The following is a 22164-nucleotide window of genomic DNA, read 5'->3' as shown; positions in this document are numbered from 1 at the left end:
GTAAATATTTGTAGAATGAATGAATTATGAATTTAGGGAAAAAAAGAACCCTAATTTTTTATTTTTTATTTATTAATTTTTTTGGTCTCACCAAAAGAGCTTTCATAGTGGGACCTCTAGGCCAGGTAGAAAGAAAGATGACTTCCTAACTAACTAATAAGAAGGAAGCTTTTAAAGGGTAAATAAGATTGTCACCCAGGGGCACCTCTAGCCAAAATTCTGAAGAATGTGGGTGCCATTATGCCTCCCTCTTCCTTTTTCGGTGCTCTTTACCTTCCTTTCAAGGTGTCTCACCTTGAGCCTTTGGTCTTCTGGGGCCAGTCCACTGCCTCCTGCCTCCCTCAGACAGATGCATCCCGGCGTCAGAGAGATTTTTTTGGTTGCAACAAGCAGAAACTAATTCTCGCTCACTTTGTCCAAAACAAACAAACAAACATACAAGTAGAAGGATATGGGTTAATTCACTTAACTGAAGAAGAGTTGGAGGTTTGGGCTTCAGAGTGGGTAGGAACTAGAACAGCTCTGGGAATCTTGGTGGTAAGATCTGATGAAGAATCTTGGGAGGGTGCTGCTCTTGGGATGATGGGATCCAGCTGTTTCTTTGCATCTCTCCCAGGATTCATATCTAGGAAAAGTATATTTGATTGGCCCAGCCTTGGACAGGGAAGGGTGAGCAACTTCACTGAAAGTTGTCAGACATAAATCCAAGAAGAGGCAGGGGTCCCACAAAGCAAAATCAGAGTACTCAAACCTGAATAGATACTGGCAGGCAAAAATAATAGATGTCCATGGTGACTTCCATTGTGATTACTGCTCCACAGCAATGTGCTTCCACATCTTTCCTTTCCTTCTCCATCTTCATCTCACCCTCCAGCCTGGTCCACCTTTGAAGAAGACCTAAATATCCAGTATCTCAATTCTCCTTTGTTGATGCTATTGAAAACTTGCCTGTCTCAAGTCTTTGACAAACTTGTGGGTTTTTTAATAGAATACTTATGGTTAAAAAATTAATTAAGTATGTGGTCGGTGATATTATAATAGCATTGCATGGTGACAGATGGTAGCTATACTTGTAGTGAGCATTGCATAACCTTTAGAGAAGCTGAATCACTATGTTGTACACTTGAAACTAATGTAAATGTGTAAGAACTATACTCAAGTAAAAAAAAATTTTTAAGGATCTTTTTTCCCCCCAAAGATTTATTTATTTTAGAGAGAGAGAGCACGCAAGTGGTGGGGGGGGGGTGCAGAGAGGGAGAGAGAATCTTAAGCAAACTCTGCACTGAGCACAAAACCCCAAGAGGGGCTCGTTGCCACCACCCTGAGATCATGACCTGAGCTGAAAATCAGACACTTAATTGAATGCACCACTCAGGCATTCCTCAAAAAATTTTTTTTGAAAAATGAATTAGTGTATTACCTACACTAAGATTAGTTTAATTTTTAAAAATGATCTTCTTTAAAACTCAAAGGGTGATGGAAGAATATCGATGCCTGTGTGGGGCAAGGTGAATAAAGATATGCAAGCAGAGGGGATCTCAGACCACTCCTTCAAATCAAGTACTTGGCCTACAAATAGGTTTCACTGTGGTTCTTACTATCTTTGCCTCCTCACCCTAAGGGAAGAAAAAATCACATGCAATTACTTCTTAAGGATAATAGCTGCAAATATCAACTACAACATTTGATACAGCATATGGTTTATAAATAAAAGATTCTACACTTGTATTTAAATATTGGTAATCCAACAGTGAGACTGGTTGGTCAGCTTAGGTGTCCCTCATCAGGAGAGAGGGCTGAGAAGATTTAAGAAAAAAATCTAAGTAGAAAGTGACATGGGAGAAACAAGAACAACTCTGTCAAGCCCCTGGTCTCTGCTTTATCAGGCAGAAACACTCTACAGATTCTTTGAGGTTCTGGAGCCCTCAAAGTTGAGAAATGCCCAAAATAAATAGCATCTTGAGCCAAAAGATCATTCTTATAGAGGCCTCTACCAAGGTCTCTGCTGAAAGTTGGGAGGCCATTCCAAGTAGAAAACAGTTCTCTACACTCTGACCAAGGTTGGCCAACAATTAACAACCAATTCAGCATCTGACCTCACTATCCCAGCCTGGGAATAGAGAAGCAGCAGGAAAGGAAAGGCTAGCAGAAGCCAATGATAAAAACTCACCAGACCATCAGATTTCCTTACACATTCCCTGTGCTTAATCTAAACCCAGCTGCTTAATCTCTGGCTGGGTGGCTGGTCTAGCTCTCCTACCCACAATTGTTTCAGCTGTCAGTTATGGCCAGTGAGTCACCACTGCAGAGAGATAAGCATCCTGCTACAGAGACAAACCCAAGTGTCATCCTGGGAATGCTTATCATTTTTTTCTCACACCACAAATGTTCCACTCAGCTTTTTCCATCTGGCATTTCAGTGCCTGAAAAGTTTCAAACTTGGGAGTACAGTCCACATTGAGCTTCAGAGAGCTTTGCATCTCTTTGGAAGCTTCTGATTTTTATAGTTCTACAGGGAAATAATAAAGAATACCAGTGATCACTGCACTATGGTCAACAAAGTCTGCTGTGGGCGAAGCCCCGTGCTGTGCTGGGGTTGCCTACAGTGTGGTATCCAGCATTATAGTGCCGTAGGGAGAGATGAAGATTTAATAAAATTACCTGGCAAATGAGTACTAAATGAACAATAGATATTTCATATGCTGTAGAAACTTTAACAATAGGCAGGCATCACTCAGAATGAGATTATAAAGGGAAAGAAGAGCAAACAAAAGAAGTAAGAACATGACATACATTGAAACATACTTCGGCATGGATGACCTAAAAATACAACACACTGAGCGGAAGAAGCCATATGACATGAGACATGTGACAAAGAATCACATATTATATGGTTTCATTTATATGAAATGTTCAGAATAAGCAAATCCAGAGAAATAGAAACTTGTGGTTTCTGGGGCCTGAGGAGAGACAGGAAATGGAGAGTGATTGCTAATGAGTATGGGTCTCTCTTAGGGGGAGAGGCAGGTATTCCAAAATTAGATTGTAGTGATAGATACTAAAAAAAAATCAACTTGTACACTTCATTTTATTTTTAAAAAGATTTATTTATTTGAGAGAGAGAGAGAGAGCACACAGGCAGAGAGAGGGGCAGAGGGAGAGACTCTCAAGCAGACTCCCTGAGTGCAGAACCAGACGTGGGACTCAACATCAGGACCCTGAGATCATGACCTGTGCTGAAAATCAAGAGTCAGATGCTCAACTGACTGAGCCACCCAGGCGCCCCAACTTGTACACTTTAAATGGGTGAATTATATGATATGTGAAATACACATCAACAAAGCTGTCTAAAAATATATTTTTTAAGTTTTTTAAAGTAAACTTAAAGTAAAGTAAAAGTAAATAAACATTTGTTAAATTCAGTTGTTTTTGTACTATTTGTTTCATTATTCTAAAAATTAAACTGCTGGGAAAAGTCAAATCAATCACAATTTTATTTCCTATTCTCCATATCCAGAGTGAGGAAAGATCTTGAGGGCTGCCCACTGTCTTTGGGCATCCCACAACACAGCTGTCAGTGCTATAAACCACCCCTTCCAGCATATAATACTCATTTTCTTCATTTTCTCACTAACTTATCCAAGAAATTGAGTGCCTGTAATGCATTAGTTCTTGAGGAGATATTGCTGAATCAGAGACAAACTCCCTGGCCATGCAGAGCTTTAATTTCAGTAAAAGAGAAGTAAAGAGAGGCAAAAAAGCCTGTCAGACAAACCCTTGGCATTTGAGGTGTGGCCAGCCCTGTAGAGAGCATGTCAGAAAAGATTTTGGCATGAAAATACTTGGTAAGCCCATGAGCTGGGTTTTGGTCATCCTCTGTTGTCTTCTGCTACAGACTGAATGTTTATGGTCCCCTGACCTCGCCAAATCCATGATGAAACCCTAATTCTCCAACTGATAGCATTTGGAGATGGCTCCTTTGAAGAGTAACTCTGTCTTGAGGATGGAGCCTTCATGAATGGGAATCGCGTCTTTGTAAGAAGAGACATGAGAGAGCTTGCTCTCTCTCTCTCTCTTTCTGCGCTTGGCCATGTGAGAACATAGCAAGAAGATGGCCACATGCAAGCCAGAAGACAGTCCTCAGCAGAACCCACCCATGCTGTCACCCTGATCTCAGACTTACAGCTTCCAGAACAGTGAGAAATACATTTCTGTTGTTTAAGCCCCTTGGTCTATGGTAATTTGTTAGAGCAGCCTGTGAAGACTAAGACATCCTCCCCATGCAAAGTGGAGCTCAGGCATTCCAGGCACTGAGCAGACTTGCCAGAAGAAAAGAGTATAGGGGCGCAGCATAAAAGCCCAGGCAAGGGGTCCAGGAGTCAACAAAGGGAAGTTATGGGATCCATGAGCTTCCTTGAAAATGGAAACCAGGGCTTTCAAACTGGGTAAAAATGAATCAAGGTAATGAGAGACTGGAAACCCAAAACAGCTGACTAAATCTCCCTAGTACTCCTAGTAGACCCATGATAGTCCTACCCACGGAATCACTTTCCTCATCAATAAAATAGGTGTAATATTAGGGGCGCCTGGGTGGCTCCCCTAATATTAATGGGTTAAAGCCTCTGTCTTCAGCTCAGGTCATGGTCCCAGGGTCCTGGGATCGAGCCACGCATCAGGCTCTCTGCTCAGTGGGGAGACTGCTTCTTCCTCTCTCTCTGCCTGCTTCTCTGCCTACTTGTGATCTGTCTGTCAAATAAATAAATAAAATCTTAAAAAAAAATAAAATAAAATAGGTGTAATAATAGCCCCATGGGAACACCTTCCTGGGAAGAGTAAATGAAACCAAGCACACGTAGATATCTACCAGAATTACATGCAAAAAACATGTTTAAAAAATCCAATACATTATAGGTTTTTTATTTTAAAATATTCTATTACATAATAGAATATTATATATGCTATGAATATTCTATATTCATTGTAAGGTATTATTCAATTACATAATAATGAAGCCAATAGCTTTAACTTTTTTCCCCTTAAAAATGTACAAGTAAGGGGCGCCTGGGTGGCTCAGTGGGTTAAGTCGCTGCCTTCTGCTCAGGTCATCATCTCAGGGTCCTGGGATCGAGCCCCACATCAGGTTCTCTGCTCGGCGGGGAGCCTGCTTCCTCCTCTCTCTCTGCCTGCCTTTCTGCCTGCTTGTGATTTCTGTCTGTCAAATAAATAAATAAAATCTTAAAAAAAAATGTACAAGTAAGACTGCCATTTTTTACCTTCATTCCCCCTCTCCTGGTAAATATGACATTCAATTGCTTTTCAAAGTACTGCTTATCATCTCTGTATACTTACTGATATATATGTATGCTATCATAATAGTATGATAAACTATTTACTATGTAGAAGAAACTAAATAAACCAAAGACAGACCTCTGACTTACCCTAATAGCACAATAGAACAATGAAGACCATGAGTGGATTCAGGGGTCATTCTCTGACCGCAGGCATTGTTCTGGGCTGAGGATAAATCCTATCCATTCAAAGAGTAGAGAAGAGTAGAGGATGCTATTTTAGATAGGTGGTCAAGGAAAGGTCTGAGATGGAAATATCTGAGTTGCAATCTGAATGCTAAGAGCTATTTTGGTTATTTGGGGAAAGCCTTCCAGGCACGGGGAATGCAAAGACCTGAGGCCAGCATGAACTTGGGTTGTGGGAGACAGCAGAAATGGCCACACTGCTGGAGCAGGGTGTGGTGACAGAAGAGATCAGAGAAGCAGCCAGAAGTCAGAATTTAAATGCCCAAAGGTCAGTTCACCGCAGAAACCCTGACTTTAAGGGTAAAGTTGAGATAGGTTGGTAGTGTGGTAGTGGGAATATGAAGAATCTTCTATTTAAAAAAAAAGGGGGGGGGGGCGCCTGGGTGGCTCAGTGGGTTAAGCCTCTGCCTTCGGCTCAGGTCATGATCCCAGGGTCCTGGGATCGAGCTCCACATCGGGCTCCCTGCTCAGCAGTGAGCCTGCTTCCCCCTCTCTCTGCCTGCCTCTCTGCCTACTTGTGATCTCTGTCTGTCAAATAAATAAATAAAATCTTAAAAAAAAAAAAGTGGCCTGGGGAAAGTGAGAAGGAGCAAAGAGAAGTAGGATTGCAGAGATAAGAGGTGGGAAAGTGTGTTCTCAGAAGGTAATGTCATGGCCTGATTTTCTATCTCACCAGAGGTCTTTAACCCCACATTGTTGATCATTTAGCCTGGATCTTGAAATGCGTAATGCGTATCTTTTTAAATACGAAGCCGCTTGAATTCGAAGGGAACCTTAAACTACATAAATATACTTTCCTCTTAACTTGATAGAATCTTGCAAACTTTCATATTCTTTTGATGATACATCTCTTACCAATATTTAAAAAGATATCCCACTGAATTTTGGACACTTCAATTGGCTTTGCCTAACTCTGTTAAAACTTTTGAGGCCATTTTACTAACAAGTGAAAAAGCAAAGAAATCAAGGATGTGTACAAGTTGAGAGGCACATAGAATGGTTGAGGGCACAGACTCTAGAAACTGGCTTCCTGGGTCTGGATCCAGCTTTGCCTTTTCCTGGTTATATGACCTTGGAAAAGTTGATGAATACCTCCTGGATAGTGGGTTTGGTTCAGGTCTGCTGCAGATGAATTTGTTCTGGGGCCAAGGCTGTAGGGGCACTAACAACTTGGGGCATGTTCATCTTATGCAACATGCCATGGTGAGAGCCAGGCCAAAGCCTGCAGGCATATCCACAACATCCTCTAACAGTACATTGGCTGAGACAATTCATGTGGTGCCAAAAAACCCAGCACCAGTAGTTCAGGGAAAAGAGTGGGTATTTGCTGGACAGTCGATGGTGTAGTCACGAAGGATGATGACATGAGTCATGTGAGGAGGAAGACAGTAAGCCAGGGCTGAAGTCATCCAAGCATGCACTGAATAAGATGACTTGTAGGGACAATTAAGGACAATTAAGGGACAATTTCCCTTCCCATGCAGCCCACTCAAATACGTTTTGTGGATCTGGATGTTTTCCTGCCTCTTTATGAAATCTTAGGCACATATTTTTCAGTTATCATAAGATAATAAAGTCCTCTGTTTGCTTTTAATTGCAGAAAGTCTGATTTTCTGTCATTAATAGATCCAGTTCCCTGTAATAACCAACACTTCAGATTCCATTCAAAATACAAGTTTCTCTCCTTCCTGATTTAGACCTGCTGAAGGTGGGGAGCCTGTGATGACAAGAGGGAAGTGGGGTTGGCTCCCTTAGCTCTGCCTCCCTTCCTTCTCACAGGGACGGTCTTGGCTGGTCCAGGATTGACGTGGTAGTGGTGGGGAGAGTACAGAGATGTGCAGGCAAGCAAAGCCTCGTTTGACAGATGGTGGTGATTGACATTGGCTTCCTCTGACAGTGGTGGGTGTTTAGAGCTGACAGGTATTGACAGATGTTTAACGTTGCCTCTTTCTGGGACACGCTAGTGATTTCCTCAGTGACATCCCACCTCCTATTATTTCCTGGGATTTCTCACTTTCTGTTCCTTTGGAAGGCTCTTCCTCTTTCAGCACTTGCCTACAAGACCCCTCAAGCTTCTCGTTTTATACCACACAGATTCTCTGCTGGGGTCCCATTGCCTTGCACATTTATGCTTCTTGGTCACAGATCCAGCACGAACTTGGTGCCCCCAGGGACTCCAGGGGACACAGGTCCAGCTCTCTGAGTGATTTCTTTGAAGCTTTTCTCACCAGGCTTAAAGAGAAGGGACTCATACCCACCCTTCCTCCATGGGGAAGATTCAGACTTTATATCACACTAACAGTTCTTTCCAAAGAAATTCTGTCAATAATCTCCCACTCCTTTCTTGGAGCTGGATGATCATCTGACCGTTGCAAACCCGCTTCTCAATCCTCCTTTGGATATCCCGCTTGGGTGACCTCGTAGCCTACTCTGTTTGGGGAACAACTGCATCTACTGTCTTGGAACCACAGTATATACTGAGGCAAAAGAGACTCATTTTTTTAAAGTCTTGCTTCTCTTGATTGCAGGAGAGTAACTGTGAGTCATCAGTGGAGTGCAGAGTGGCAGTGTGTGTGTGAAGGTAAGATTTTCACTCTGCAAAAGCAGTTCTCCAGAAGAGAATGGATTCTCCCACTTTGGAATCCTTTTCCTAGATTCCTAGTCATTGGATTCCTGAAGGTGAAGTGAGACTAAAGCAACAGGAGGTTACAACTTAACTGCCCATATTAGATAACATAGAAGGCCATATTATTGTTTGCTAGCAGAAGATTTGCTAAGATCTGAGCTGCAGAGGCTCAGAGTAAGAACCATGACGAAAGATGAGTCCTGAGTTAGGAAAGAAAAGTGCTCTGTTGGCTGCCATGAAGGGAAACCTTACAGTCTGCAGAGTTTACATATAGGATGCCAGAAACTTGGATCCCACATGAAGCAAAAATTCAGGGCCAGCACCTGGGAAAACTGTAAAAGAAGTCAGTTCTAAGAGTACACCCACCGGCCTTTCTGAAGTCGACCCCATTTGCTTATGTTCAGGAGGCTCTTCCTTTTGGGAAAGTCTTTTTCAAGAAGATAGATCATAGTCCTAAATGCCCACTCCATCCAAGGCACTCCATTGACAAAGAAAGTATTCCAGAACCAAAGTGGTGACATGCATCGATGGAATTTAAGCAAAGTCAAGACATGGCCACATTTACATTTTGAAATGATTATTCTGGTTCAAGTGAGGTAGAATTAGGGAATTATCAAGGAATAGAGAAAGAGACCTCATAATTCTGATCACATGTAAGGTCAGTTCTATATGTTTGGGAGTAAATACATAATGATATTTACAAAGTAACTATAAAACAAGACAAAGCCATGGAATACTTGAATTTTAAATCATTCAGATGACATTTGCAAAAGTAGATATGATGTCCAGTTTATCTTTGAACCTTTAGTACCTAGTATAGTGCCTGACCCACAGTAGCTACCAAAGGATGTTTGTGAAATTAAAGTGAATTGAACACTTGGGATGATTAGTAGGCCACAAAAAAAGTGAAATCTCGGGGCGCCTGGGTGGCTCAGTGGGTTAAAGCTTCTATCTTTGGCTTAGGTCATGATTCCAGGGTCCTGGGATTGAGCCCTGCATCAGGCTCTCTGCTCGGTGGGGAGCCTGCTTCATCCTCTCTCTCTCTTTCTGCCTGCCTCTCTGCCTACTTGTGATCTCTATCTGTCAAAGAAATTAAAAAAAAAAAATCGTAAAAAAAAAAAAAGTGAAATCTCAAGGTGGGGTTTCTTTTTTTTTTTTTTAAGATTTTATTTATTTATTTGATAGAGAGAGATCACAAGTAGACAGAGAGGCAGGCAGAGAGAGAGAGAGATAGAGGGAAGCAGGCTCCCTGCTGAGCAGAGAGCCCAATGCGGGACTCGATCCTAGGACCCTGAGATCATGACCTGAGCCGAAGGCAGAGGCTTAACCCACTGAGCCACCCATGCGCCCTCAAGGTGGGATTTCTTAAAATGTTGCTTTGATGAACTGCTATGTTTGCTCTTTTCTGACAGTGAGAGCTATTGTTTATGTCGTTTCCCTCTTTGCCCTGGCTGTCAGGAAGCTTAGAGCCAACTAATTATTTTAGCCCTCAAGTTCAGTACACTTGCTTCTTTTTCTTTTTGAAGGTTCTCAATAGTTCTATCTTATTAACTTTATAATGTTGCTTTATATAATCTTGGAAAGAAGGCAGGACACAAATTAAGTCATATGCCTGTGTTCTTTGCTCTAGAATGAGGTGAACATCAAAGTCTGATTGATGGACAATTCCTGGAATTGAGGTGGCCAATTTAAGACAAAGGCAGGGCAACAGGAGACAGAGGTTGTTTTATTTGGTTGTTTTATTTCTGGGAGGCCTATCAGGTGATCTGCTGGAAATGTGTCACTTCTGACCTCAACTCTGGGGCATCCTGAAAGAATAATAGATGCTTCTCCTCTTAGGGAAACTCAAAGGCAGAAGAACCACAGGAAGACAAATAGAACAAGGGCTAACTAATGCACAACAGCCAACTAGGATAGAAGAGAGGTGGGGTGGGGGAGAGAAGCAGGGAGAAAAATAACAAGAGGAGTAGCAGCAAAGTGACATTAGCCTTTGAAGGGATGGGAGGGGACAAAACAGAAAAGAAGGGAGGGAGAAGGAGAAGGTAGGGGTGAAGAAGAATGACCATTTATCATGTACTATTAATTCCTGGAACAAATGCCTTCTTTGTGCTAGGAACTCAGGCTATGATGATAAACAAGACAGGAAAGTATTCTGCTCTTATGCAGTTTACATTCTAGCTGAGGGGTGGGGGACAGACTTTTAACAAATTGTTACAGATTTGAGACCTAATCTAACTCAGTGAGTTGAAAAAGAGATGAATAGGTAAGACCAAAGGATGAAGAGGAATTGGGTGGAGGCAGAGTGGGACAACACGCTCCACAGAATACAGCAGGTGCCCAGCAGTGAGGGAGGATTGGCGGGGGTGTGGAGGAGGAAGGAACTGCCCAGGGCCTGGAGGTCAGGGTAAGGATACACTAAAAGCAATGGGAGGTCATCAAAGGGTTTGAGCAAAGTAATGACCTGGTCAAATTTCTGTTGTCAAAGGATCACTCTGGCCCTGGTGTGGAGGATGACGTTGGTGGGCATGGAGACAGGGAGATGGGAGCTTATTACACTTACAAACTTAGTGGATCAGAGGAGGGTGATGGCGGAGGGGCTGGAGGGAGTGGTCATATTCAAGGTATACTGGATAAAGATGGATTACTGGTTGTCTGTGGGGGGTGTAGGAGAGGGATGAGGCCAGAATGAATCTTAGATTTCTAGATGAAGCTTCGGGGTGAAGAGGGAGGTCATTTTCTTAGAAAGGGAAATCTGGAAGAGAAAGAGGTTAGAGTGAAGAGACAGGGAGAGCTCATGAGTTCTGTTTCATATGCTAGTTTGAGGATCCTGTCAAACAGTCAAATGGACACAGAATATAAAATTGGATGTATGGGGGCACCCGGGTAGCTCAGTCAGTTAAGAGTCTAACTCTTGATTTCAGCTCAAGTCATGATCTCAGGGTCCTGAGATGGACCCTCCATTGGGATTCTCTCTCTCTCTCCCTCTCCCTCTGCACACCCACCTCCCACACCCACCACCTTGCTCTCTCTCTCTCAAAAAAAAAAAAAAAAAAAAAAGGGTGTATAAGTTTGTATCTCAAAGGACATTCTGGCTTGAGATATAGTAGTTTGGGGAGTTGTAAGGCCATAGAAAATAAATGGAAGAGTTAGGACTGAATACATTCACTTACGGAGTTTCCTCAAAAAGGATCTAGAACTAAAACCTTGAGAGTCTCAGACTTTTTAGTGGTCAGGGAAAGGTGGCAAAGATACTGAAAAGTAGTTGCCAGAAAGTTTTCGGTTGGTGTTTGGTCAGGAAAACAGGCATTACTTTAGATAAGTAGGAAGGTATAGATACAGGAAGTTAGGTGCTCAAAACCTCTCAGAACTTAGAGAAAGCAGGAAACACTGTTCTCAGGTTTACTGCTGTCAGAAAATTACGAGAAGTTGCAAGAAATTGCAAAAACTCTGGAGGGGATGCCATCTTCCTGCTGCATGGAGGTGCTGATTTGCAAGACAATGTTGGAGGCACCCATAAAACTCCTAGGTGCCTTCCATTGTTGGAGGAAAACTAACTTCTGTTTATCCTCTGCCTTCCAAATCTCACACAAACGCTTCTCATTGGTGGGACCTCTAAGGCAGAACCCTGCTGGCAAGGGAGGCTGGAAATTGAGTCGCCCAGAACTAGAGTCCCTTAATACAGGAAGAGCAAAAAATGGAGTGGGGTTGGATGCTGAATTCCAAAAAAAATCAAAACAAGGGCAACAACAGCAGCAGGGGCACCCACAAAAATAACAGTAACAGTTAACGGTATCAAGCCTAGGTAGGAAAGTATAGTGGCTCCAAAGCTCTGGAAAGGGTGTTTCAAAGAGTGAATTTTACTCCTCTGCCCTTTCTAAATGTCTCCTAAGTATCCAGTCTCCTGCCTTAAACTCCTTACTCTTCAAAATACCCAGAGCGATTTCTATTTTCTTAACAAAAACTCCCTCTCTGATGACTACATCTCCTTTGCTGTTCGCCCCCCTCTCCACACAATATGGTTGTTACTGTTCAGCAGAAGGAGAAAGGAAGGAGGGGAGAAATGAAATAATTTGCCTAGGATTAGAAAGCTAGTCCTAGCAAAGTTAACATTTTAATCCAGACCAATCTCAATCCAAATCTCAAACTCTTTCTATCACAGCAATCTTTTGTACACAGAGTGTGGAAAACAAAGACAATGAGAGAGAGAAAGAGGTGGAGGAAGAAGGAGGGAGGGAGGGGAAGACAGGGAGGAGGGGAGGGAGGGGAAAGGGGAGAAGGGAGGGGGACAGAGGGAGAGAGGGATGGAGAGAGAGGGTTATTACAGAAAAGCAAGGGGCCCCTGGGTGGCTCAGTTGTTAAGCGTCTGCCTTCAGCTTGGGTCATGATCCCAGGGTCCTGGGATAGAGATCCACATTGGGCTCCCAGCTAAGCAGGGAGGCTGCTTCTCCCTCTCCCTCTGCCTGCTGCTCCCCCTACTTGTGCTCTCTCTCTGTCTGTCAATTGAATAAATAAAATCTTTTAAAAAAGAAAAGAAAAGAAAAAAAGCAGCATCAAGAAAAGAAAAAGCAAGAAGGAAAGATAGCAGTCTTTTCTGTTCTTACCCCATCCCAAAGCTGCTGCTTTTTTTTTTTTTTAAGTGTTCAGTTAGCCGCTGTATAATATATCATTAGTTTCTGATGCAGTATTCAATGATTCATTAGTTACGTATAACGCCCAGTGCTCATCACAACATGTGAGCTCCTCAACACCCATCCCAAAGTTGCTTCTTGTTTTCATTCTCATTCAGCAGTACCAGGATCACCCTGCATTCCCATTACAAGCTCTCTCCACCCGTCCTCCCCTCTGGTGAACTCTGCCCTCCTTTCCCTATTGCCCTCACTTCAGTTCAGGTCTTCCTCATTTCTTACCTGAATGACTGTCACTTCTCTCCTTTCCAGCCTTGCCCCTAACCAATTCATCCTTCACATTGCTGCCAAAGTGATCTCCCAAAGCAGAAAACTGACCTCATCTCTTATCATCCAAAAGGATCTCATCACCTTCTGTAAAAAGTTAGAATTTCTTGGCATGACCCAGTCTTGTCCTGGCTGGCCTCCCCATCTTCATGGCATCCGTTCCCCTGCCCTGATGATGCTGTTCTCTCTGCCTGGAATCTCCTTCCCTTTCCCTTAGTCTGACTCTTACTCCTGCTTCCTTCAGTGCTTTGCTCAGGAAGGTTTTGCTGACTTCTGGAGCTGTGCTGAGTGTCTCTCTTCTCTCCACAGACACCTTCTCCTAACCTCTACTAGAGCACTCACCACACTCCATGGTAACTACAGGGTAGTTTTTCTGTTTTTCTACCAAACTGTGAGCTCTTTAAGGCAAGGAATCCTCTGTTTCCCAGCAATAGGCATTTTCTATCTTTTTGATATTTCAATAGTGGCTGACTGGGTGGATGAATGAATGAAGCTGTCTATAAGGACTGTGCAAGATAGAGTATCTGTTGCCACAGTAACCCAGTGAGGTGAAAAAAATGCCTTCATGAGATCATGGTCAATTCAGTGAATGAAATCAATAAGGAGAACATGGCATATAAAAAAGAAGTTGACCAGGGCGCCTGGGTGGCTCAGTGGGTTAAGCCGCTGCCTTCGGCTCAGGTCATGATCTCAGGGTCCTGGGATCGAGCCCCACATCGGGCTCTCTGCTCAGCGGGGAGCCTGCTTCCTCCTCTCTCTCTGCCTGCCTCTCTGCCTGCTTGTGATCTCTCTCTGTCAAATAAATAAATAAAATCTTTAAAAAAAAAAAAAGAAGTTGACCAAAGGCCAAGAGGCCAAAGAACTGGACTGAAACACAGACTTATTACTCTTGGCCATCAGTCAGCTGCCAACTCCCAAGGAAGGAGGAATCGGTGAAAGCTCAGCTTGCATTCTTGTACTCTGCTTATGGTAACATAAGAATATAATGAGCTACATATGTTTGTTTTGATTGCTTAGTAAATCTGTTTATGATTTTGTCCATGTTGTATAAATTGAATTATTGTGAAGTAATCCAATTTGTCAAAATTCTGAAGTTTAAATCCCTAACTAGGTATTGAAATTAGAAACCACTGACTCCAGATGCGTCCCATCAACCATCTGGTGGGTACAGCAGAGGCAAGAATAGACTATTGTAAAGGCGGCCCCTTGCTTCACGACCTAGGGGTGAGAGAAGCGGGTAGGGAGGAGGTAACAACACTTGCATCTGAATAATCATAGCAGCATTTATTGAGGACCTTCTAGATGCCAGTGGGCTAAATCCTCTCTATTCATTATCTCACTGAAGCTTCTTCATACAGATTCTATGGGATTTGTGCTCCTATGCCACTTTACTGAGGGTTGGGGGAGACAGGCTCTGAGGGGTTAAGCAAATTTCCTCAAGTCAGGGAGACCTAAGCGGCAGAGCTATGATTCCTGTTTTTCTGTGCTTCCCACCACTCAGTGGCTACACTTGCCCGCCTCTCTGAAATGACTCAGTCAGGGGTGTCTATAATGGGCAGCAGAGCTCTTTGGCTGAGAGAAAGAGAAAGCATGATACCATGATGTACTGAAGTATTGTTGACTACTACCACAGTAGAGTCACCTAATGAGAACAGGATTTGTGTTTGGCTGAGCAAACTGAAATTCATTCTTTACCATTCAGCTCAGAGCTCCGTCCCCTCCCCGCCCTGCCTTCCTCTGTCAGTCCTCTCACCAAAGCTGACTGTTCCCTCCTCTGTCCATACTTCTACATATCTCTAGAAGGAGGCCTTTTTTTTTTTTTTTTTAATCTTCTACTGTTATGGTCTGTGTGCCTATTCCTTAATGAAACTGTAAGCTTCTGGAAGAATGGAAGGATGCCTCATTCATCTCCCATCCCCAGCTTCTGTCATGGTGCCTAGTACATGCAAACTGAGCAAATGTTTGTAGAATGATTAAATGAGTGAGTTATATAAACAATGAAGGCTGTAACACTATCTGAGATAAGGGGGAGAAAATGAGAATGAGCATCTGCCCGCTTGTGCACACCTGATGTGACCTAGACTTCCTCTATTTGAAAAGTAATGTCATATTTTGAGTTGTTGCAGGAACAAAGGAAAGAGAATGGAAGAGACATCACTGGAAGGTAGAAGCAGGAGTTTTCCTGTTCCTGGGGCTCTTATTGGAGGGGGGAGGGGGCTGGTCTCCTGGCTGGGATTAGATTAGCCCTTTCCACCTCAGGGACGCTGTTGCTACACAAAGGGGCTTATAGTCACCTTCTAGTTATAAAACACAGCAGAGCAATTCTGATAACAGGCCTCTAAGCAAAACAACAGACACATACTCACTCATAAAATCCAAAACAAACTTAGCACAACTCGAGTTGCAAGCTAATTCATTATTTCCATGTTTGCTTGCTCTGTCTGTAAATACCTCCAAGGCAGACGACGTAGCAGGCTTGGAGTCAACTATTTTTTCAGAGCCATACATCATGCCAATCTGGAAAACTCGCAGTCACCCCAAATGACAAAAACTCTTAAATTAGTCAAGATCTGATTTTTTTTTGAAAAATTTATTTATTTATTTGACAGAGATCACAAGGAGGCAGAGCAAAAGAAGCAGGTTCCCTGCTGAGCAGAGAGCCCGATGTGGGGCTCGATCCCAGGACCCCGAGATCACGACCTGAGCTGAAGGCAGAGGCTTAACCCACTGAGCCACCCAGGCGCCCCTCAAGATCTGATTTTAAAAGACAAGGAGAGGCTTCTGGACCCCATGTCTCAAAGGCGTGTACTAGAAAGGCCCTTCTGTCATAAGACTTGGCAATGAGACTTGCACTTAAACTATTTAATGTTACAACAACAATTTCCAGTCCCATAGACTAAACTTGGGAGAGGAAAATGAACACTCAGTACCTGCTGTCAGCTCTGGCACTAGGAGCTGGAAATGAGCCTCCTTCCCACAAGAAGTAGAAATAAAAACAAACCACTCAGACAGTTGTGGCCTTTATGTGGACTTAGGAGCATAATCTCTCTCTCTCTCTCTCTCTCTCTCTCTCTCTCTCGCACACACACACATACACACACTCCATGTCATGAGTCCTAAATGGAACAGGTTCATATTAAGGAAAAGTAGTCTTAAAAATCTGATCCAAGTAGAGAAGGAGGTCATCCCAGTCTGTAGGACTTTGCCATACCCAACATAATGTTTAGCTCATGTACTTTTCCCAGCACTCCCTTTGATCCAGCAAGAAGTATAAATACACACAATGCCACGGCAGCACTATTTGTGAAGTCCTTTCCCTCCAATTGAAGAGGAAATAGGCCAAGTTTTTTCTCAAATAAATGAAATCATCTAGTTATTACTGCACATAATTGTTCAGTCTTTTTTTCTGTATTATTAGATTTTTAAAAAATTTTTTATTTCTTTTCAGCATAACAGTATTTATTGTTTTGCACCACACCCAGTGCTCCATGCAATCCATGCCCTCTCTAATACCCACCACCTGGTTCCCCCAACCTCCCACCCCCTGCCCCTTCAGAACCCTCAGATTGTTTTTCAGAGTCCATAGTCTCTCATGGTTCACCTCCCCTTCCAATTTCCCTCAATTCCCTTCTCCTCTCCATCTCCCCTTGTCCTCCGTGCTATTTCTTATGCTCCACAAATAAGTGAAACCATATGATAATTGACTCTCTCTGCTTGACTTATTTCACTCAGCATCATCTCTTCCAGTCCCGTCCATGTTGCTACAAAAGTTGGGTATTCATCCTTTCTGATGGAGGCATAATACTCCATAGTGTATATGGACCACATCTTCCTTATCCATTCGTCCGTTGAAGGGCATCTTGGTTCTTTCCACAGTTTGGTGACCTTGGCCATTGCTGCTATAAACATTGGGGTACAGATGGCCCTTCTTTTCACTACATCTGTATCTTTGGGGTAAATACCCAGTAGTGCAATTGTAGGGTCATAGGGAAGCTCTATTTTTAATTTCTTGAGGAATCTCCACACTGTTCTCCAAAGTGGCTGCACTAACTTGCATTCCTTCCCGTTGAGATCAGGAACACGGCAAGGATGCCCACTCTCACCACTCTTGTTCAACAGAGTATTAGAAGTCCTAGCAACAGCAATCAGACAACAAAGAGAAATAGAAGGTATCCAAATTGGCAATGAAGAAGTCAAACTCTCTCTCTTCGCAGATGACATGATTCTTTATATGGAAAACCCAAAAGACTCCACCCCCAAACTACTAGAACTCAAACAGCAATTCAGCAACGTGGCAGGATACAAAGTCAATGTACAGAAATCAGTAGCTTTCTTATACACTAACAATGAAAATACAGAAAGGGAAATTAGAGAATCGATTCCATTTACTATAGCACCAAGAACCATAAGATACCTGGGAATAAACCTAACCAAAGAGGTAAAGGAACTGTACTTGAGGAACTACAGAACACTCATGAAAGAAATTGAAGAAGACACAAAAAGATGGAAGACCATTCCATGCTCTTGGATCGGAAGAATAAACATTGTTAAAATGTCTATACTGCCTAGAGCAATCTATACTTTTAATGCCATTCCGACCAAAATACCACCAGTATTTTTCAAAGAGCTGGAGCAAATAATCCAAAAATTTGTATGGAATCAGAAGAGACCCCGAATCGCTAAGGAAATGTTGAAAAACAAAAATAAAACTGGGGGCATCACGTTACCTGATTTCAAGCTTTACTACAAAGCTGTGATCACCAAGACAGCATGGTACTGGCATAAAAACAGACACATAGACCAGTGGAACAGAGTAGAGAGCCCAGATATGGACCCTCAACTCTACAGTCAAATTATCTTCAACAAAACAGGAAAAAATACACAGTGGAAAAAAGACAGTCTCTTCAATAAATGGTGCTGGGAAAACTGGACAGCTATATGTAGAAGAATGAAACTCGACCATTCTCTTACACCATACACAAAGATAAACTCAAAATGGATAAAAGACCTCAATGTGAGACAGGAATCCATCAGAATCCTAGAGGAGAACATAGGCAGTAACCTCTTTGATATCAGCCACAGCAACTTCTTTCAAGATATGTCTCCAAAGGCAAAGGAAACAAAAGCAAAAATGAATTTTTGGGACTTCATCAAAATCAAAAGCTTCTGCACAGCAAAGGAAACCGTCAACAAAACAAAGAGGCAACCCACGGAATGGGAGAAGATATTTGCAAATGACAGTACAGACAAAAGGTTGATGTCCAGGATGTATAAAGAACTCCTCAAACTCAACACACACAAAACAGACAATCATATAAAAAAATGGGCAGAAGATATGAACAGACACTTCTCCAATGAAGACATACAAATGGCTATCAGACACATGAAAAAATGTTCATCATCACTAGCCATCAGGGAGAGTCAAATTAAAACCACATTGAGATATCACCTTACAACAGTTAGAATGGCCAAAATTAGCAAGACAGGAAACAACATGTGTTGGAGAGGATGTGGAGAAAGGGGAACCCTCTTACACTGTTCAGTCTTTTAAGGTCTTTGCTATGCAGATCAATAAAAAAATATAATTTTCTCACCAAGGGCTAGTGCCTGGCACAGAGTAAATACTCCATAAATGTTCATGAATGAATGAATAAACAAACAAACAGATGAGAGGGAATAGTGAACTATAAAGATAAAGATGACAGATTTCATTAAAATGCAGTGATGTTATTACGGTCTTTTATTGGCTGAAACACAGACAAGGGAGCCACCTGAACATGATCATAATTATAGACCTGCCACAAATTTTCAAGGTTTTATGCAAAATGTTATTGAGTTCTACCAAGACTTTCTCTAAAGTGGGCAAAGTATTCAGACAAACCATAAGAGACTCTTAATCTCACAAAACAAATTGAGGGTTGCCGGGGGGAGGGGGATAGGGAAAGGGTGGTGGGGTTATGGACATTGGGGAAGGTATGAGCTATGAAGTGTGTAAACCTGGCGATTCACAGACCTATACCCCTGGGGCCAATAATACATTATATGTTAACAAAAAAAATAATAAATAAAATAAATTTTTTTAAAAACTGGGCAAAGTATTCATCTCTTTTTTTCCTCACAAGGTTGCTGTGTTTCATCATGTAAGTTGGTATGTTCTTCATTTCAATCTGTAGCCTAAAACTGCCACAAGCTAAAAATTTAGCTCATAGGTAACAGCAATCATAGTGGCGCTCTTTATATATTGGACACCAGTTCAAAAATGCACTCTGGTCTCAGTCTCTATAGGTTGCCAGGACCTCCTTAGACTCAGAAAGAAAATCCAGCTCAGTTCAGAGCCCCAGGACTCTCCCTGAAAGTCCAGCAAGTCTCAGAAATGACCTGTCCTTGGGCCAGGAAGGCCAACCTTTCACAATTACCATTGCAAGGGCAATTCTAAGGCAAACTCTAGATGAGAGCATCACATGGGATTATCAGAGAAACTTGTTACACTGTATATTGATTTCATCAGTCTAGGATAGGGCCTGAAATTTTCCTTTGCTAATAAACTCCCAGGTGATGGGGATGCCACCGATCCACGGATGGGCCACCCATGGGAACAAGAGTCAGGAGCTTCCTGGAGCCATAAGAGTGCCTCCTAACGGTGCCCCAAGATAGCAATCCCAGAGGTGGCGCATGGGCTCAGATCAGACAGAGTACTGGCCACAGCTTCTTGTCTCAGTCCCAAACTTTGAAGCACTGTCTCTGGGGTCAAACAGATGTGAACTGAAATCCTGTTGTTGCTTCAATCAGGAGCTTTGTGACTTGGGCCAGTCGTCCTTTGGGGTTTCAGTCTCTCCATCTGTGAAATGGGGATGATAATACTTGTGAAACTGCTGTGAAAACTAGTAGCCGAACAGACTTAAATGTGAAATCCACTTCTTCCCTTCACACTTGCCACGGTGAGATTTTAGGAAAATCACCCAACCTCACCAGACCTCAGTTTTCTCATCTGAGAAAGGAAAGATATTAATGCCTAACTTGCAAGGTTGTTTTGAAGATTACGTGAAATAATGCAGTGTCTCTGACGTGGGCCCCTTTCCTGGGCTTCACATTCATTTTTTAAAGTTATTGAATATAAAAATCAAGAAGAAATAAGTCATCAAGCTAAAATATTCAGAGAAAGTTCTTGGAGAAAGCAGAATTTTATCTGAGTCTTAAAAGAATATAAGGATCTACAGAGGGGGTGAGAACATTGCCATTTTATAAGCAAGTCAGAGCAGAGAATATAATTCTCACCCTCTTCATCTAATTCTTACTCCCTCCTTAGGCCCCAGTTTAGCTACCACAACCTCAGGTAAAGCTTCTCTCCACAGGTCAAGCTAGCCCCTCTATTGTACGTTATTACAATATTCAGTACCTGCTGCCTTAATTAGGTAATTGGCCTCCCACACTGGTCACTAAGATCCGTAATGTTGGGACTGGGTCTGCTTTGCTCACAGGTGTATCGCTCGACCTAGCACAGTGTCCAAGCATATATCAACCATTGTGTTCACATTGTTTGCATGATATAATGAAATTCAATTCAGAACTCAAAGGGTCAGGTTTCAAAATGTATTTGAAATGAGATGTAATTTCCTTCTATGATACAGGAGATGTCAGAATTTCCACTCAACAATGGGAATTACGGAGGGTCGACAGCTCTTTAGAGCTTGCAGGAAATAGAAGCACATGGGCACGCAGAAGACACAGCCTCACTCTGAGGCCAGCGGGACAATGACTGCAGCAGCCACAGTGGGAGAAGTGTCATTACTGAGGTGTGTATGAGGAATTACTGAAGCACAGATAAAGCAGCGATTTCTTCATCAGGGAAAGAGTGGGAAGGAAAGCAGGCAGAGCTGCAGGGAAGAGGAGAGTTGAGCTGATCCTGAAAGATGAGCGGGAACTAGCTTAGCAAACACTGAAATGGAAGAGCATTTATTTAAACCGCAGGAGGATGCGTCAGGAACACAGATTAAGAATCGCAGCTCTGCCACTTACTATTTGTGGAATTAGGCAAGTTATTTACCCACTTTGGACCTCAGTTTCCTTATCTGAAACGGGGATGAATAAGAGAATGTGCTTCCCTGGATCTTTCATGTGGGTTAAATAAATCCATATGGGTCAAGGGCTCAGGGCAGTGCCTGGTTCTGAGGAAGGGTCATAGAAAAGTTAGTTGTTGCTGCTGCTGCTCTTGTTGTTACGGTTCTGTTTTATAGCCAAAAATTACTTTCACGCCATTACTGGCTTTATGCCTGTAATGGGTTCAAGTCCACTGTGTGTCTGGGCACAGCAGTCGAAACGACCCCCATCTAAAGAGAAAGGAGGACACACAAGGTCATCAAAGGCAGGCAGATGAGCCTGTAGCTGACTGCAGTGATCCAGATTGACTGTGGTATCTTCTCACACTGCCAGCAGAGCAATCCGCCCACAGCGGGGTCGGAGTCACACCAGGAGAGCTAGGTTAGTGCCACTTAGAAAAGAGGCCCAAAATTTTAAGTGCAAGTGCCAATCAAGTGCAGAGTCCTTCTAAGAATGGCTTCTTCTAATGCCTGTCTCTTCCCCTGCAATCTTTAAGGCAGGAAGGTGGTTTAACACATCACAGAAGCATCATTCATTCTGTATGCATTGCTCTGAAGTCATCTTCTCTATCAATACTTATGACACAGACTCCCCAGAATGAGCAAAAAGACTGAAAGTCAAGAGAGGTTTATTTGCCGCAGACGCTGGAAGGCTTGACTAAAACCTACTGAGGTCACATTCAGAGGCTGTCTACAATTGAGACAAAGGATACTGCATCCTAGAGCAGAGGTTGAAGCAAAGAATTCTAGAGACATCTGTTTCAGAAACAAGCAAAAAGCCCTGCTGGGTCATACATTTATTACATGATCCACTTCCGTACCCTAAATGGTGGTGTTCCTCTTATTACTCAGCTCTTGGTTTTTCTTATCTCTGCTCAATTAATTTTCAGATGATTCTTGGTCATTAGACAATTTTGTCACATGATAAAATGGTCTGTGATTGCTGCACACTTCCT

The sequence above is a fragment of the Lutra lutra genome, chromosome 4, assembly GCF_902655055.1.
Source record: "Lutra lutra chromosome 4, mLutLut1.2, whole genome shotgun sequence".
NCBI classification, from domain to species: domain Eukaryota; kingdom Metazoa; phylum Chordata; class Mammalia; order Carnivora; family Mustelidae; genus Lutra; species Lutra lutra.
Note: the sequence above shows the minus strand (reverse complement) of the source record.